Raw genomic sequence first — 19383 nt, 5'->3', positions numbered from 1 at the left:
GTACTGAGGAAGAGACAAAAGGTAGAATTGACTTAACAGATACGCCATTAGTGAATCCGGATGGAACGCTATGGGTAGATGGTTCTTGTTATAAGCTTCCTAATGGAGAAACAACTTCAGCCTATGCTGTTACTACCTTGCATATAGTCGTGGAAACAGCACGCATCAGACATAATTCAGCTCAGGCAGCTGAACTGATAGCCTTAACCAGAGTGTGTGTGTTATCCAAAGGAAAAAGAGTGAACGTGTATACCGATAGCCAGTACGCTTTTGGTGTGGCGTTCAATTTTGGACGTTTGTGGAAAGAAAGGGGATTCCTTACTTCCCACGGCACTAAGATACAACATGGTCAGTTGGTGACTGACCTTCTTGAGTCACTTGCTTTACCCACCCAGATAGCAATTGTGAAGTGTAGTGCACATAAGAAGATTACTGACGATGTTGGTCGCGGGAATGCATTTGCGGATGAGGTGGCGAAAAAATAAGGCAGAGATGCTACAAGTCGCATGTATGTTGCGGGCCCTGCAAATCGGGTCAGAGAAAGAGGAATGTATGAGGACACAATAGAAAGTGTGAAATCAATTCAAGAAGAGGCTACAGAGAAAGAATTGAGTAGGTGGAAAGAAAGTACAGGAATGTTAGATGAGATGGGATGTTGGGTGGAATTGTCCGAGCACCAACGTTGGCTGTTACCAGATGCCTATGTACTACCTGTAGTTACTATGGCGCATTGTCCAGCCCACCTAAGTGCGAAGGGAATATGCAAACTTCTGGCTCCAGTGTGGCAAAACGAAGGAATCCCGAAGTGTGCAGACAATGTAGTGAAACATTGCATTATTTGCTTAATGTACAATCCAGGAAAGGGAACCCCAACTCCAGCAGGTCATTTTGCTCCTCCGACCTATCCATTTGAGGTGTTGCAAATCGATTACATTCACATGGAACGATGCAACAATCTCAAATATGTTCTAGTGGTGGTATGTGCTGTTTCCAGATGGATAGAGGCTTACCCCCTGAAAGACAATACTGCTTTATCTACAGCCAAAGTACTTATAAAAGAGTTTTTTCCTAGATTTGGTTTGCCGCGCATTGTCTGGAGTGACAATGGGAGTGAATTTGTGGGCCAAATCATGCAAAAAGTTTGTGCGGGTCTTGGCATCAAGCAAAAGTTCCATGCGGCAAACCATCCACAGTCAGCGGGTCTAGTGGAGTGCTATAATGGCACTCTAAAACTCAAGCTTGCTAAAATACAAGCCAGTATAGGCCTTAGTTGGCCCGATGCCCTACCTTTGGCTCTTCTATCCACCAGAACGGCTGTGCATTCTCGTTTGGGACTTAGCCCTTATGAGGTAGTTTTCGGACGCCCAGCTAATATATGGGGAGTCCCTCGCCCTAAAAAGTACTCTGATATACCATACCCGATGTTGATTGATTATTTGCACGACCTCACAACTAAATTGCGTGTTCTCCATCAACAGGTTCAGAGCGCTTTGCCAGAGGCCTCCACAGACTCAGGTCATTCCATCCAACCAGGTGACTGGGTTTGTGTGAAGAATTTTCAAAGGACGAAGAATTTGGAGCCTCGCTGGAGAGAACCCCGTCAGGTTCTCTAGACCGCTCGTACAGCGGTGAAGGTCGAAGGAAAGAAGAACTGGATTCACGGCGTGCACTGCAAGAAGGTTCCTTTGCCTTTGCCCTTTGATCAGTGGGTCCGCAAGGGTATAAGTGACTCTGAAAGCGAGAAGGTTCCCCGATTTATACCTTTTAGTGATGCACGCTTGAATGGAACACTGTCAGAAAAAGAAAACGACGACATTCTCCAAGAAACTGTACCACCACATTTTCGTCTGAATACCACAAATCCACGAACATTGTTTCAGGATCAGACTGTACCTGATAAGGCTCATTACGATTTAAGACCTAGACTGAAGAAGAAAACTTGAGATTCTCTCTTCCATGTAGTTTCTATCCCGGTTGCAGGGTCACAGTAGGAGTCTAGGAGTCTTGGTTGTGACCTGAGTAGTGGCAATAGGCCTGCAGGACTTGCAGTGTCATAGGACGGCAGACAATCGTGACCAAGTGATTAAGGAAGATTGCCGTGAGCATCCATTTAGAAGATGGAAACTACATTAGGCGAAAGAGAGAGAAAGAAGAAAATGAAAGACAATCATTGTAAAATAATGTACAGTCGTTTTAGTATAACATTATGTGTTTTTATATTATTATGTATTTTATTGGCGTGTATAGGTTGGATTGTTCATGCTATGCAGCAAAAAGTTGTCCCTTCTTCTATTACTGTGCCTTCTTATTTTACTATCTCTCCGCATCTATTTCATACACTTCCTCAACATGAACTCGTTAGAAGAACCGAATATTACAATAATTCATTTATCCAGTTATTACACCAACACCAATTAGTAATTAATACAACCAATTGTTGGGTGTGTGGACTAATGCCTCATACCACAGAAAAAGGGATGCCATATTTAGTCCTTCCGTTCTCTTATGAAGGTTCTGCTTGGGCTTATTTTGTAATTTTCTCTAACGCCTATCAAAGCCGATTTAAACGACCTGTCAGTTCTTATATTGGTGGACCAGATTTCAGTCATAGTTCATTGATAAAGGGAATGGTAGCTATGGCTAAAATCATGGAAAATAGTAAAATTTCTGTTGATGAGAGAAAAGCATATACTAATTGGAACGTCACTAATTATATCACTAGCCTTAGTGATAAGGTTAAACAGGGAAAATCTCCACCAATTTGGACTGTACCTCATCAAGGCAATTTCTGTTTGCAAATAAATGGCCAGACCACTGACACCGAACAGAGAAAAAGCTTTTGTTCCCATACGTACATCCACTCATCTCAGAATTCGCAGCCGTTAGTGCCATCTCAGGGCACGTATTTCATCTGTCACGATAGAGCCTATACGTGGTTGCCGACTGATTTTTCTGGAACTTGCTATATAGATTTTCTTCTTCCCCCTACATACACTGCTTCTTCAAATTTTCATAAAAACAGATATGGCAGAGGAATTATTGATTCCAAAGACACAGCAGGACAAGAGGGAGGAGACTTCCTAAAAGTATTTCTTCCTTTTTGGGGTCCTATGGCAAACAGCAGGAATATGAGACAACTGGTTCGTGTTGTAGAGACTACCATAGACATCACTGTAGGAGCTTTGAGTAATATTACAGCGGAACTACAGGCGGATCGTCTTATGACATTACAGAACCGAGTTGCCTTAGATGTTATTCTTGCAGATCGTGGTGGAGTCTGTAAATTGATCAAATCAAGTTGCTGTATTTATATACCTGATGATGCTCCGACAGTATACCAGGCCATCGCTAAATTACATATAATCTCGGAGTCGATTCATCAAGACGAAGGAGATTGGTCGTTATTGGGATGGTTTTGGGGACTACTGTCCAAATGGGGTTGGAAAGTGCTAACATTCATTGGTATGGTTTTAGCCATCGTTTTCTCTTGTTGTCTTTGTATGCACTGTGGTCCCGCCATCTGCGACCTTTGTGCTACTGTGTGCATCCCAAAACCTAAGACACAAAGAACAGAGAGTATTAAAATGATGTTACAGCAACAGCTCGATGACCTCATGGCCATCGACATTGACTCAGATTAACGTGAGTCTGTGTATCTTGCCTGAGTTCTGGCAAAAGGAGGGTCTGAGGAAATTCGATTTTCGATCACGATCGTATTGAGCCTCCATTTTGTGCTCCACCGCCATTTTGTGTTGCCCTCACTCAGGCAGCACGACGAACGAAGTCTTTTCTGCTTTTCCTGCAGTATCGTGTCAAAATAACCTTCTGCCTCTGTTTACAAAGCTGGTGTTAGAGACTGGCTGAGTACACTAATCCCTGTCTGGTTTTTCTAATCCTGTCTCAACTATCTGTTGGTTCACACTATTCTCTTCTGACTTTATCTTATCTTCTGGCCTTTGCTGTCCTCTGCTCGTATTCTCTCGTTTCACAACTGTCCTCCAAAACACACAAACGTATCTCGCCACCTGCAAGTCAGTTACAGACATGTTAATACCTTAACCTGTGGGCAGGGGTGGCAAACACAGTTGGAGGAGAGGCTTCTTCGGGTTACTCAATACTTTGTTTTCCAACTCTTTCTATTGGCTCTGACTTATTTTCGAACTATTCTTATTGGTTTTTCATGTATGTTTTAGGTGTGTCCTTCGTTAATGTATATGTCACCTATGTACTATAAAAGATTGTGCGCCACGGAGTGAAGTGGCAGTCTCCTGAGAACATACCGTGTGTATTTCTAGGACAACTGTACTAGCTGCAGCTAATAAAATCTGAATTTTTACGCCGACAGAGTGTCCCCGTGTGTCTGTTAGCTGAAGCAGGAGAACCCAGGAGATTAAGGCGTACCCTGCACCGCCAGGCCCATAAGGTTCTGGTTTTTCACATTGCCAACATGTTAAGCACTCACACATACTTGTGTTCATGTTAAAGTACAGATTTTGTTGGTGGCCTGCATGATATTGGCACAGCAGTTTCATAGTTCACTAACTTTGCCATGTGATTTTGATGCATCAATTAGGAGCACTTCAAACATGTCACATGCATTGTTATGCTATTTACTGTCAGCCTTCAACGATTGCTTTTTGCCAGAGGAGTCCTCCTTGTGCACTGTGATACACACATATGTATGGGGCACACAGATGTTGTTACAAGGAGCTGTGTACTCCACATTTAGACACATTACATTGGTTTTTCACATGTTTGTGTATGACCCTGACTTGTAGGGGATTGTGTAGTTCTATGTCTTGCTTTTGTCCTCATTGCTGTGGCAAATGTATGTTGAAATTGGTATCCTGAGTAAACTGTAGTGCCTTGTTCAGGTTGGAATTTAATCTAAGGTGGTGACTGATGACATGTTTTGCATCATTGTGTTTGACTTAGTGATTTTCACATTGCTGAATGTATTAGCTTTACATTTGGTCTACTTACTCCATGGAACAGGTGAGCCATCACATTGGTTCCAAAAGTCAATGCAGCCGTCAACATAATTGTATGTGTGCACACAGACTGTCAGTATTGCTGAAACATATGCGTGTTTTGTACTGTTGGTGACTCAATGTTAACCAGTACTGACTTTTGCACATGTCTGGGGCCTACACTGACATGGCATGTTATACATGGCTATTCCACATACTTTTTTCCTGTGTTGCTGCTGACACATTGGGCAACATACAAGTTTACAGCCAAGTGTGACAATCTTGCTCATTTCCACAGTACCTGTTCTCACATTACTGACCTTGTGGAACTTTGACTGAAAGCACGGGTTTGTACGCCATTGATGAAACACCTTAATTTTTATCCTGTGATGCCTTTGTACTCATATTTGCCTTGTCTGTCATGCCACATGATTTCATTCAGGATCCTCTGCTCTGTGCATTTGGTGTGGTGCCATCCATCCACACACTGTGAAATGACACACTGCTACTCAATGATGTTCTGTCGCTATTGAGAGATTAGTAAGTGCATATTGTGGCACATCATAGTCTCCACATTGCAGTGAACTGTTGCCACTATGTGCAGATGGCCCAAGGGCCCAGATTTGTTGGAAAGCAGCACTGTGCAGTGCTGCAAGTCACATGTTATGCACTGCACTGAGTTTCAGAGAAAGGGCAGTAGTGCACAGTCTTTGGCCAAACAGTACATTCCTGACCTTTCCCCCTACACTGGCACACAATGTGCTGCCCAGCACACAAACACACCTGCACCATGGCACTTGAGTGCCTGCATTGCATGCGGGATTGTCATTGTGAGGAATGGGCACCTTCCTACACATCATGTACACTCGGAGCTATGTTCGCCTGTATATGATTACCATAGACTAGAGCACACATAGGAAGTGGGAGTGACTTGGATGTCTTCAGTTCAATTTCCTAGTTACTCATCACCTGAGGTAACAAATAAATTTGCCATATTCCAATGGTTATCTGGTGTGGGATACATGGCATGCCTCATGAACCATGGGGGCTGCATTGAGACACCCCCACAACAGCCATGGAATCCCTCCCTTGCACATGGCGATGCTACACTGCATTTTGGGTAGCGTTGCTTTGCTCTGTCTCTTTACACCATTCAGAGGCACACAAAGTGGCTTTGCATGTCTTAACATACGTGACTTGTGGGGTTTGCATTACAGGTGTACCATGATGTATTGTGCATGTATGAGGCGGAAAACATCATTTACAACGCGGGGATTACATCGCGATGCCATTACATCGCGGTTTTTACAACGCAAGTCGTTACAACGACTTGCGCTAGATGGCGCTCTAGGACAAGGAATAGTATAATTTACTATCCAACACCTTCCCTACTGAACTTAGACTGGAGTTGGAATAGTAAATTATACTACTCCTAAGTCCTATTCCTTGTCCTAGAGCGCCATCTAGCGAAAGTCGTTGTAACGACTTGCGTTGTCAAAACCGCGATGTAGTGTACCGCGATGTAAATGTATGCGTTGTAACGTCATACATCCGTATGAGGCATACCGCTCAGAAATATAGCCCTATCTTCGTCAAAGACACATTATGTCATATATTTGTTACTGTTAGTGGGTCTGAAATGTACTTCAGTTTTGCTTACCAACAAGTAGTCCATTCCCATATTTGCCAACCTGGAAGTGGTCATTGATGATGGAGTGCCTGAACAAGTAGACATCATGCGCACTCCCTGGGTATTTTGACAGCACATTTTTAAACATCCCCCGAAGGGATGGTCCACGATGGCCTGGACGTTGGTAGAGTACGTGTGCGACTGATTCCTGTACAGATGTAATATTGCTGCAGGGGGAACCAGTTGCATATATGTACAATTCATGGTACCCAGCACATGGAAATCCAGAAATAGCTTGGTGTCCAGCTGCAGTTGTTGTGTGTTGGGGAAGAGGAGGTCCTGGGGTGTTAGACGAATGACGGCATCCAGGACAGAGGGTAGGAAGGCATGAAAAGATGGCTGCAATATTCTTGCCACTCTGTCTGTTGTGACATGAAATTAACTAGATGCTAGCATGTGGAGGACAGCCATCAGCTTGACCTGTGGATTGATGTTGGGGGGCCTGGCAGTTGGTGGCTGGAGCCTTGCTGCTATCTGGTTTGGCAGTTCTATTATGGACTTCCTCCTGAGTCAGTAGTATGTGATGACCTCATCCTCCCTGAGGTCATGAGGTCAGTCCAATGGCTAAAAATGTGCTTCCTTCTCCTGCACTACCTGGTGGTGGGAGTGGGGTTGGTGCTCTATTCACAACTCTTACCTGCAAAATTAGCACCTCCATGGCGTAGTTGAGCTTGCCAAACTGTTTTGTGTGCCTTGTCTTTATGTACCACAGCCAATGCGTCATTTCCTACGGCTGGGTTGCAGATGCACACGAATTTTGAAGCATTTGAGGCTGTGCGTGCAGCTTGCCAAAGATGCGTCACACATTGTCAAAACCATAAATATCACTGAGTTGGTTTTAGGCTAGAGTTTGCAAGGGAACTCCGACCTCGAATATATTATTCTCTTTGTGACGTACCTGGCTCTGGCACTGGAAATTTCTGACACAGGTCTTCCAAAACTGACTCATTTGGCTACATGTGTCAATTCGTAAACATGGAGTACTGCCTGCACCTCTGTTGCATCGAAAATAGTGGCGTAACAGCGGTGCAGGCCTCTCATAAATAAGCCCCAGAGTTTATGAATACACAGTCAGCATGTGCTCAACATACATTACTCAGGAGCATTGCAACAGCACAAAAGGACCCTGTGCATTCCACACATGATTTCTTTAAACCTGTGCATGTATCTCCACATGAGGGTCAGAAACAAGTTCTGCTGTTCTAGACTACAGTTTATGGCCACACAAACTGTTGTGAAAAGTGAAAATATATAAGACTGTTGTAGCAACTTTTTTTGATATATTACAATTTTTGTGATAAATTAAAATGTGTATTGCCATTGTAACAAGTATTTTTCACAATATATTAAGTGACAATGCTCTCTTTTAGTGCATAAAAAATTGGATTCTGGCAAAGATGTTTTAATTTAAAATTGATTTTTGGCAGCACAGTGATCTGCAGAGGAGCTCACTGTACTGAATAAGGGAAGTAGATTGTCGATTCATAAAAGGTGAATTTGGACACTTTATTCCCTGTATTCGCCCCTCACCCCAGAGAGATGTAGTTGTATGTGGAAGTAAATCTGTGGTAATTTCAGGGCAGGGATGCACTGCAAAGTTTATCCACACATACCTGTGAATTTGTAGGTAGTCACAAACTTTTCCTTGCTCATTTTCACACCGAAAAAATGTTCTAGAGAAAAATATTAAAATGCATCACAGTGCAATTACACCAATGCAAACCCATTTTCTCATGCAGTTTTTCATTATGTACAATTACTCAAACGTAAACATCTTTTCACAAATGATTTCGAGGAATAAACCTGGAAAGCAGAGACAGTTTGATCTTTTCTGGAATATTTTTTAGAATACATTTGGGAATCAGAGTTCGAAAATCTGCACTCAAACCTAAATGTAAAACTACGAGCAAAGATTTTCCAGTTCCCTTAAGATTTGGATACTATGTCTTCAATCTACCATCTAAAAGGATTCGTATTTTAAAGTATTCATCTACAGCTTACACATTTTTAGGTCTGGTTTGACAGCTTGGCTGTATTCTTGACCTGTTATTTCCTTGTCTTTAAAATATACATATAGTGGGCTTTGCTTCCACCAGAGGAGTGTTTCTTTCCAAACTCATGCTATTGGCTCTAATTCTGCCTCCGTCTGGAGTGTTTACATTACATGAGGAACTATTTTACATCTCATAAGTACTCTAAATAAACACACAATAACAGGTTTGCCTCATATCTGTATTGTATGCAAAATGAAATCTTTTTTTCCCACTGCAGCAGGATGTTGTTAAAGATTTATGGCCCGATTCCGATCTCGCTTGGAAAGCCCTGCGGATGACTCGTTCCCGTAGAGCTTTCCGAACGACGCGTACTCCTGGCCTCCGAATGCCCGAGTACAATGCAAGTGCTCACTGACAGACTCGGATCACTCGGAGCCCCATTGAAGTCAATGGGAGCCTGTTGTACATTGAGTACATAGGCTTCCATTGATAAAAAAGTACGTTGCGGCAAAGGGCGCACCCTGTCGTGGGGACGCATTGGTGCCCCTGCACAGTACATGCATCTGTAGGGGGGACCCTTAGGTCCCCGCTTTGACCGAGTCGTCGTGCTATGGGTGAAGGGGTGCCCCCTACGGCCCCCCGAAGTCCGCTTCCCAAAGCTTTTTAGAGTCGACCCACCTGCTTGACACACGCATCGTATTGGGTCGCTCGGAAATCTGACTCATTGCGCTGCACTAGTCGGCTGGAATGAGAGGGCTTCACTAACGTGTACGAGTGGCTCAGAGCGCGAGGCGATATTCACATCGTCCTCGCTCACTCGTACGGCGGGACGAGTCGGTCGGAAATCGCACTCGTGACTCGGATTCGCTCCTGACGGATGCAGTCAGGAACCCTTCCGAGCGAGATCAGAATCGGGCCCTAAGTCTGAACCCAAAATGGAAGCTAGACCAATTGGATTTGCTAATGCTTCTTAGACAAGCTATTACAGAGCCTATTGGGTGAAGTGCCTACTGCAGGGATATGTTAGTAGGGCACAGATGGAAACCCATGCTATGTGCATTTGTAAAGTGTCCTATCACCCGTAAGTGTACCCTGTGTGCCAATCCCCCCACCTATGGTACCTTTACTTGTTTAACTAACTTAATTTTCCGTCCACCAGAGATTGAATGGGTGAGCACTTAGGGCACAACCAACATCTATTAGACCACTTGGATAGATTTAGTACTATATAAATCAGTGCCTGTTAACGAGGGCCACTGAAATTATTTGATTTTGTGGTTATGGCATATTCCGCATAATTATGGAATTACTTCACTTGCCATATAATCCAACATCTTCTGCATAATTTGTAGATTTTAACAAAGAAATTGTTGTAGCTCAAACTAGTGCTTTAAATGGGCCGGTACTCACTAGTACTGAGTACTGGCACTTCTTAGATTTATCACTCAGAGTACCGGCACTTCTCTACTGCCAGGCACTCATGAAAAGGTAGGCTCATTGGCTGTGAGTGCTGGTGAGCAGGAGTGGAATGTGTCTCTGGCAGCCAAGGTGCCACTTCTGTAGCCACAATCTGAGCCCCAGCTGAGCTATTCAGCAGGGCGCATTTAAATATTGTCGGGGTGCTCACCATCATGCTGTGTTTGACAGAGCAGGGTCCGTTCAGGCCCTGTGCTGTCAATCACATTAACAATATCCTGTGCATTTGTGCAAATACAGGAATCATAGCAGTCCCCTGGCAGTGGCAATCAGGCTACGTCCAGTCCAGCCCTGGTGGCAATTAAAAAAGCCTTGGTAGGTGAAGAGTATAGCATGGCTTTTATCATACACGAGTCTTTTGTGTGTCTGCTTATATTTGTGTGTTTGCCTGCATTTGTATGCCTGTTTTTAGTAAGAAATAAGGGAAAGAAAGAGAGAGAAACAAAATACTCTCAGGAGGTATTTTAAAGAAAATGGGTGGCACTTTGTGTGTAAATGTCTGCCCGGCGACAAAGATTCATAAATAACTTAGTAGGGAGGGTTGTTGGGTGGGTGAGTGAGTGAGCAAGGGTGGGTGTATAGATTGATGGATGGATGAATAAATGGATGGATGAGTGAAAGCATGGATGGATGTGTGAAAGAGGGTGGATGATTGAATAAAAGGGTGTTTGATGGGTGAATAAATGAAAGATTGGATGGATGAATGAAAGGGAGGGAGAATGGATGAAAGGGTGGATGATGGTTGAGTGAAAAGTGGGATTGAGTGAAAGGGTGGATGGAATGAAAGGGTGGATGGAATAAAGGAGTGAAAGGGTTGATGGATAGATGAGCGAGAGGATTGATGGATGACCGAAAGGGTGGATAAAGAGATAGATTAGTGAAAGGATGAATGGATTGGTTTGGAGATGGATGGATGGATGGATAGGTTTGGATATGAAGGGTGGCCAGACGGAATGGTGAAAAACTGAATGATGGATGAAAGACTGAATAGACGACAGAATGTAAAGATTAAATGGTGTACATCAGCAGGTAAATGGTAAGATGAAAGAAACAAGACATCTCTTCTAGGGAGGGTCATGATGATTTGCTTGGTGCCATAACAGCTTTGGTTCGAAGTGGGGGTATTTTCAGTTTCTTCCTACTCACGTGCTCAAAAATATATAGTATTGTGCCAAACAACGTTAGTTAACAGTATGGCATTAAGAAGGTACACTATTGCAAAAAAAGGAAATGTTAACATATTGCATTTCTCTTTCATTTTGTGTAATGAGTTAAGCTGTTTTTTTTTTTATATAAACACATTTCTCATGTGTTTTGGTGTGTGCTGCAACTAATATAGAAGTCGCTAAGTAGCATCATGTCTTGCCCTTAGCCCCGCCACCTCACTAAGGGGCAGATTTCCAAACCCCTTGCGCCACTTTTGCATCACTTTTAACATGGGAAAAGTGATGCAAAAGTGGCGCAAGGGGCTTGTAAATAAGCCCCTACACCTCTAGCTCATTTTAATGAGTACCTGCACTTATTTTTCCCATTTAAAGCACTGGCTCAAACGGATCAAAAGTTACTAAAAACTCTGGCACATACGTGTTGCCACGCAGTAGCAGGCCCTTTGCGTGCAGTGGTAGGTTAGCTTGCAGTTGTCGATTGCTGTAATTTAGGTGTTACACGGATACTAATGAAGTGACACCTTGGCCCATACATTCACCCCATACCTTTGTCATCCCCTGCCCATAATTGTGTCATCCCCTGCCCATAATTGTGTCATCCCCTGCCCATAATTGTGTCATCCCCTGCCCATAATTGTGTCATCCCCTGCCTCATAATTATAGCCCTACAGGTTAACCAGAAAATACCATGGCATAAAAATCAATCTCTAAATTCTCAAAAACATCCTCTTGGCAATGTTTCCCGGATTACAAGGTAAAGCTGTGGATGATAAAACCTGTTTTTCTCGTCTATGTTTACGACGACACATATTTTCAGTCAGACTTAAATTGTTCACGTACTACACAGATTTGGCGCTCACGGGCTTCTGTTTCTCCAGGGCGTGTAGTATCATTTGAAACCTGGCTGTGCTCCAGCTCTCGGGCACCTGAAACATTTCTAAGAAATCTCGATTATTTTAAAATAGAACTTAATAAATACTTCCCCTTTCCGCGGAGATAATTCTAGGGTGTCTGTTGCTGGCCGGCCCGTGTGATTCGTAGATTTGACACGTTCCTAGGGGCAGATTTACAAGCCCCTTGCGCCACTTTTGCGTCACTTTCCCCTATGTTAAAAGTGACGTAAAAGTGGCTCAAGGGGCTTGTAAATCTGCCCCCTAATATTTAAAAAAAACCCGGTGCAGCAGTAAAGCCGGGACCGACATTATCTGCGTATAGTGCTCGGTAAAGAATGTTTCTCCCACCTCTGATGTCCTGTTTTTCCTCCTGTCCCGTGCAAGAGAAGCCAGCCTCACCTTTCACACAAATACATACCCTGGTTCACCTTGTAATTGTGCGGCAGCCCCTAATCTGCGCTGTCACTGTAATTGTTGGCTTTACTGAGTGCAGGCTTTCTGTTGTCTTGGACGTCGTACGTCCTCAAAACTCGGATATCTCTTGAGTCAGCCTCTGCAAAGCCCTATTCCGGATCAGTCCTGTTGTTACCGGATTTCTTCCCCTTGTCGCAGTTACAATGCGAAGTGCGTTTGTTTTTGTTTACACAGGAAGTGGTGGCTAATGCATGCAGCTCCTTTCGTGACCTACCGTGGCACCAACACAACCAAAAGACTCAGGCGCTGGAACTCCCAAGTAGACACGGCGACAGCCAGGTGGAACTGCTCGGTGCCAAAGGGCGTTCTGTGCCTTCCTGAAGAGTTGTAGTTTTAATACACTTCTGATGATGCCTGGAAGTGCAATCTATTTCGCGCATGTGTGAGAAAGTGGATTATTATTTAGGGTGGCTGGTAGTCCACCACAATTATTAACCTCACTTTTCTTGTTAGGGCAGGTAAATGTTTCAGTAATTTAAACCTGAGCTTAACCCCTGGTATCTATTGTAAAGAGCAGACAAGCTTAAAGCATCTAGAAGTAACAAAACTGTAAAAAGTCAAAAAGACAATAAATTAAAATCCAACTCAAGTTTATTCAAATAAAGAAAATGTTAATGACTCAGACAAGCAAATTACATCAAAACGAGAAAAATCGAATAAAGGGGATGGTAGATATCACTTTTTAAAGTTTTAAATTAAAACAGTGCCAGAAAGAGCATAGCGGCAACCTCAGACACCTGGTTGCGCTAAACCGGGACAAGGGTAGGGCTTTCGGCCGACCACGAGCCAGATACTAGCGGGCAGATTTACAAGCCCCTTGCACCACTTTTGCGTCACTTTTCCCATGATAAAAGTGACGCAAAAGTGGTGCAAGGGGCTTGTAAATCTGCCCCTCGGTATGTAGATCTAGGTTGAACAGTTACTTTCTGGCTAAGAATGTTTTTTAGAAAAAGGTGGTCGTCGACAAGTCATCAACGGTGCAAGCAGCAAGCCGAATCCGAGTCGGAGTTCGATGAAGATGGGTTGATGAAAAACGGGATCCCTGTGCAGTCATTGACGAATGTGTTAAAACTCAGAGTGGGCAACATCTAGCACCTTTGCCCAGGAGGGTCGCAACACTGATCTACTTCGGCTCGACGTCGCTCTAGGTGAGGCCCTCTACGTTTGGACTTAAAACTTTTATGGAAGTCAGATATCTTGCAGCAGGGCAAATTAGCAAGCTGGATCCAACTGGTGATTTGATGTTGATGGCTTTCGCTCGACAGTGGTCCTGGTCTCTCGCCGGTTCTGTAGATAGAGAATTGGCAAAAAGTTTTTAAGTCCCAGCTATTGCAGTTTGGGCAGGAGAAGTACACTCCAACACTTATCTATGGGCCCAGAACCTTAAAGACAGCACTCCGGGGTCAGGGCTCACTCAAGTAGAAGCTACCAGGAGGGACCAGGGCAGGTCCAGTTGGAAATAGTCAGCTGGGCTCTTTAGGAAAGGGGGATTTTTCCAGCTTTTGTGTCCTTGTAGCTTAACAGTAGGCCAACCAACTGGCCCTTAGAGTTAATTTCTTGGTCCTGGGTACAAGTGGGAGAAGGTCCAGTCCTTTAGGTTCTCCTCACAGGTCACAACAGCAGGTGCAGTTCTTCTTCTGTCCTCCACAGGTGCAGCGGTGTTCTGAACAGAGTACTAGAGTGCCACATTTATAACCAGTGCCAACCTGTGTATGAGGAAAACTCCTAACCACTCCTCCACCAATGTGGTAAATGTTCCCAGGGGTTACCCTACTCACTTTTGCAGTACTACCTTTGTGTTTTACTGTAAACTATTCCACAGTGCTCATCTTTACCTAAAACCAATGTGGTAGAACCTTTCTTCCTCTGAACAGAGCTCCCTGTGGTCACCTAAAGGTGTGGCTCTGATAACGGGCAAACACTCCCTTGTGGTCATTCAAAACTGACTATGGGAGCAGCTCTTCTCACACTGAGAGTGGTGTCTGGGTGGCTAGCAGGACAAAAGAGGGGACACGCTACATCTGGCAGTGACAGAGTAGGCATCCTTTGTTTATTAAGTTCCTGGGCACTGCTAGGATGGCCTTCCTGTCAAAGGAAGGTCATCCCTTCTCCTTTTGTCTCATCTCTAGGAGCTACTTCACACCTAATCAAAGAGCCATTAAGCTCCTGGGTGACACTGAAAACTGTCAGAAAGGCACATTTGACTCAGGCAAGCAAATGACAACTTTCTAAAAGTGCAATTTTCAAAATAGGTATATACATCTAATTTGATTAAGTTGGATTTTAAATCACTATTAAAATGAGTTGTTGAATCATTTTCTAACTACTCCCAGACTGAAGGTAAGCATTATAAAGCATTATAATCTAATCCAGAACTTTCCTATGAACGAGCCAGCCTTGCCACAGTGAAAAACGACCTTGGGCGTTTTTCACTGCACAACATGGAAAACCAACTTTTTAAATACAATGTCTGCTGCCCTATGGGCATTTAGGGCCTACTTTCGGGGGGGTGACATAAGAATTAAAGACGAAGCTTTCGGCCTGGCAATAGATTTATTTTAGCAGGTTAAATTGGCAGTTGTAAAACTGCACACCCAGTCCACAGTGGCAGTCCTGGGGACATGCTTTGCAGTGTGACTTATGTTGCAGCACAATATATGCTACAGTCCACTAGTGACATTTAATTTACAGGACAGTGGTTCACTTTTATACCATATACTAGTAACCTATATGTAAGTTAAATATGCCAGTCAGAAGTATAGCAAATTTCAACATGGTTGAGGGGTCAGAGCACATGCACTGGGCACTGGTTAGCATTGTTCCAGTGTGCAGAGACAAAAACCATCAGCATCAGTAAAAAATAAATGGACATGACCATACAAAAAGAGGCATTTTCTTACAACACACAAATATTGGAAATCTTTTATCCACACATGCTTCGAGGGAAGAAATCTTTCATCTACAGATCTTTGAATCCTGACAGATATATTGGGTACCCCCAGACAGACTTATTAAAATTTGGTGTTGATGAAAAGTTTATGTAAAGTGATGCAAACTGGCGGAAAGACTTGATAAAGTGTTACATTTCTGTGCAAAACATTTCTGTGCTGGAAGATAGGCCTAAAAATAACACAAACTGCACGTTCTGCTTCTTTGGCTTCTTCGCATCAAAGGGCAACCCATGGCGTTTCCACGATATAAAGCAAACACAAGGAGATGATGGACGGAGTGTTGAAACTTTTCAAACACTCACTCCCAGTCACAGATCTGGATTGAATCCATCATCATTCTTTAGCTCACCCCAGTTCAGACACAGCTATATGCAAATCAGTCTTGACCCTGTGCCTCATGGGAACAGTCCAGCCCGAACTGCCAAGCCATGTGTTCCCTGGACCGGAAACAAGCATCCTGGGACCGGTTTCAGGCTAACAGCTCTCATCAGCCAGGCTAGCTTGAATCCAGTGGCAAAGTGAGCAAGGGACCCATGTCTGAGCATACCCTGCCAACGTAGGACGAACAAAGCAAACACAAGGAGATGATGGACGGAGTGTTGAAACTTTTCAAACACTCACCCCAAGTCTCAGATCTGGGTTGAATCCATCATCATTCTTTAGCTCACTTTGCCACCCCAGTTCAGACACAGCTATATGCAAATCAGTCTTGACCCTGTGCCTCATGGGAACAGTCCAGCCCGAACTGCCAAGCCATGTCTTCCCTGGACCGGAAACAAGCATCCTGGGACCGGTTTCGGGTTAACAGCCCTCATCAGCCAGGCTAGCTTGAATCCAGTGGCAAAGTGAGCAAGGGACCCATGTCTGAGCATACCCTGCCAACGTAGGATGAACAAAGCAAACACAAGGAGATGATGGACGGAGTGTTGAAACTTTTCAAACACTCACCCCAAGTCACAGGTCTGGGTTGAATCCATCATCATTCTTTAGCTCACGTGGCCACCCCAGTTCAGACACAGCTATATGCAAATCAGTCTTGACCCTGTGCCTCATGGGAACAGTCCAGCCCGAACTGCCAAGTCATGTCTTCCCTGGACCGGAAACAAGCATCCTGGGACCGGTTTCGGGCTAACAGCCCTCATCAGCCAGGCTAGCTTGAATCCAGTGGCAAAGCGAGCAAAATCACCCATGGTTTTTGACACAAAGCCCTATCTACTAAGATTATTTGACAGGGCTTTGATCCAAAAAAGAACTCCTTCTTGAGGCTAGCGCTAAGTAGGAGAAATCTTTTAATTTCTCCTAACGTTTCACACATTGCTTGTGTGCTGTTTTGTATAGCACACATTCAGTGTGTGAAAAGTTTAGAAGTCTATTAGACAAAGTATTTTGTACTGGAAGAGCACCATTCCAGTAACATAACATGTGTATTTGTAAAGCGCACATTCACCCAAGGGTATCTTGGTACTCAATAACAGATGTTTTTTGTTACCCAGCTCAATGATACTCATTTTCTTGACCATAGAAGAATGAAAGGCTGAGTGTGCCCGCCAGGATTTGAACCTATGACGTCAAACACAGGCCCCTACAGTGGATACATGAGCCCACTAAGCCACCAGACCCAGCTAAGTTCAAAACCTATTCTAGATATCATACAAACACCTTTGTAATGTCGTGTGTATAGCACTGGAGAAGAGATTAGCAGCATGGTATCTTAGTAGAAATCATCCTGCCCTGCTTTCTCACCCTAGTGCAATGATGCACAGCAACGTTTGTTACTGTGATGCATTAAGCTACTTTTTAAGAAATCTGCCCCACGGTGTTGGGCTAGGTAGGTTGTAGCGTTACCATCAGTGTCCTTTTGTATCAGCGCAATGGCTTAAAATGTCATGCAACAAATGTATTATTATTTCATACAATGCAGAAGAACAACCAAAGTTGTATGAAGGATACTCTCAACCACTCAACAGAGTCAGATAGTTTCCCTGTAAATCTTCCATCAGGGGGGTTGTTGGAAATTTGCTCTGGATTTTTTGTCTTTTTGCTGAACTCTATTTTTGTTGGCTATAGAACACTGCACACTTTAGCCCTTCATAAAGTGCTTATGATCCCAATTTTAGCATGTTGAAATTGGTATACAACTTATTGGCATATTTACCTTACCCATTAGTTCATAGTATATGGTATAAAGAGTACCCAGGGCATGTAAGTTCAATGTCACTAGTGGGCTGCTGCACCCCATGTCCATCCATCCACAATGACCTAGCAAACCTGTCTCCAGGCTTACCGTTGTGGCCTGACTGTGCAATGTTTAAGTGCCAATTCGACCTGCCAAAATAGACTATTTTGACAGGTCAAAAACTTCCTTTTAAATATTAATAAGCGACCCATAGATAGGCCATATTGCCCATAAGGCAGGGTGCATGATATTTAAAAGTAGGACATGTAAATGTATATTGTTCCACATGTCCTTACAGTGAAAAAAGCTAAACAGTTATTTTCCCTGTAGCAAGGCAGTAAAATAGGAAAGCACTGGGTTACAATATTACAACTACTAATGCTAACCTTATTTGGAAGCTTCTGGAAAAATTTAATGTTAAAATTGAGTTTTGTGTAACGATTAATGAAAAGGTACTTTTAGAAAGTTACCTTTTCCCTGCCTGAAGCCACTAAAAGTTAATCTGCGTTTTGCTCTTACACTTCTGTCAGCTAATAATTAGCATTTGAATGGTTGTAACAAGGTATAAACTTGCTACCAGGACAGGGGCATAAGGCCTTCAGAGGCACTCCCTGTCCAAAGAATATATAGCTAACACCCAGGACAGCACCCTTTTTTGTCCCTAAAGCCAGAACATATAATACGCAGTGGTAGAACACGCACTAGAGTTTGAATAAAGTAATTTGGTTGTTGCGTGCCACAGAGATATCACTCTCTGATCCTGGAGTGTGGAGAATGATCATACAAAGTAGTGTTGCCTGTAGTTAGGCACCGTCCCTCTGAGCACAGCGGGAAATCGCAGGAGGCGATATAATGAGGTTGTTGGTACAACTATAAACTAGAAAAAGTGACTCCAATCTTCAAGTGAATAGATGAGCTTTTATTCACCAGGACAATATTGTATTAGTCATATCGTAGATTCATGAATGATAACTTCACAACATTTTGTTAATCAGCATCTCCCAATGCATTTCGGGCATTCAATGCCCTTCATCAGGGGAACATTTCTATAAGATAATAATACAAAAATCAAATGAGGAACCAATCCAAAAGAGGTGGACCTCCACCTTCACCCAGGTGAAATTAGGGTGAGTGTGAGTTAGGACATCACATTGTATTCACGCTTGTTAGGCAATAAGAAATTAAAGGAAAAAGAAAAAGATAATCAGCACGCCAGCAGGTAAGTTCAAGTAATCCTCATAATAATAGTGACTAGAAAGATAAGGTATACTTGTGAGCAAAACCATATTCAAGTGAAGGAATAAAAAAAAGGGTGTGAGATTTTGTGATCGCAATGCTATGAACCGTCTCTGTGCAAGGCGTGACAAACATCAACATGAGATACGGCAGGTGTCTGTTGCAATCGAGTGAATAATCCAGTGCTTAGTTAAAAATATCCAGTGTATTGTAAAAGATGGCTATACGTGCAGTAGTCCCATGCGGGGCACAGGATAAGTGAAATACTTACTATAACGCAGTGATGAAAACTCACGACGAATGCCGACAGTGAGAACACGTCGGTTGTGTCCAGAACGCTGTAATTAGGTCTCGTCA

The sequence above is a fragment of the Triturus cristatus genome, chromosome 11 (assembly GCF_964204655.1).
Source record: "Triturus cristatus chromosome 11, aTriCri1.1, whole genome shotgun sequence".
Taxonomy (NCBI): domain Eukaryota; kingdom Metazoa; phylum Chordata; class Amphibia; order Caudata; family Salamandridae; genus Triturus; species Triturus cristatus.
The sequence above is the reverse complement of the archived record's forward strand: the minus strand, read 5'-3'. Positions refer to the sequence as shown.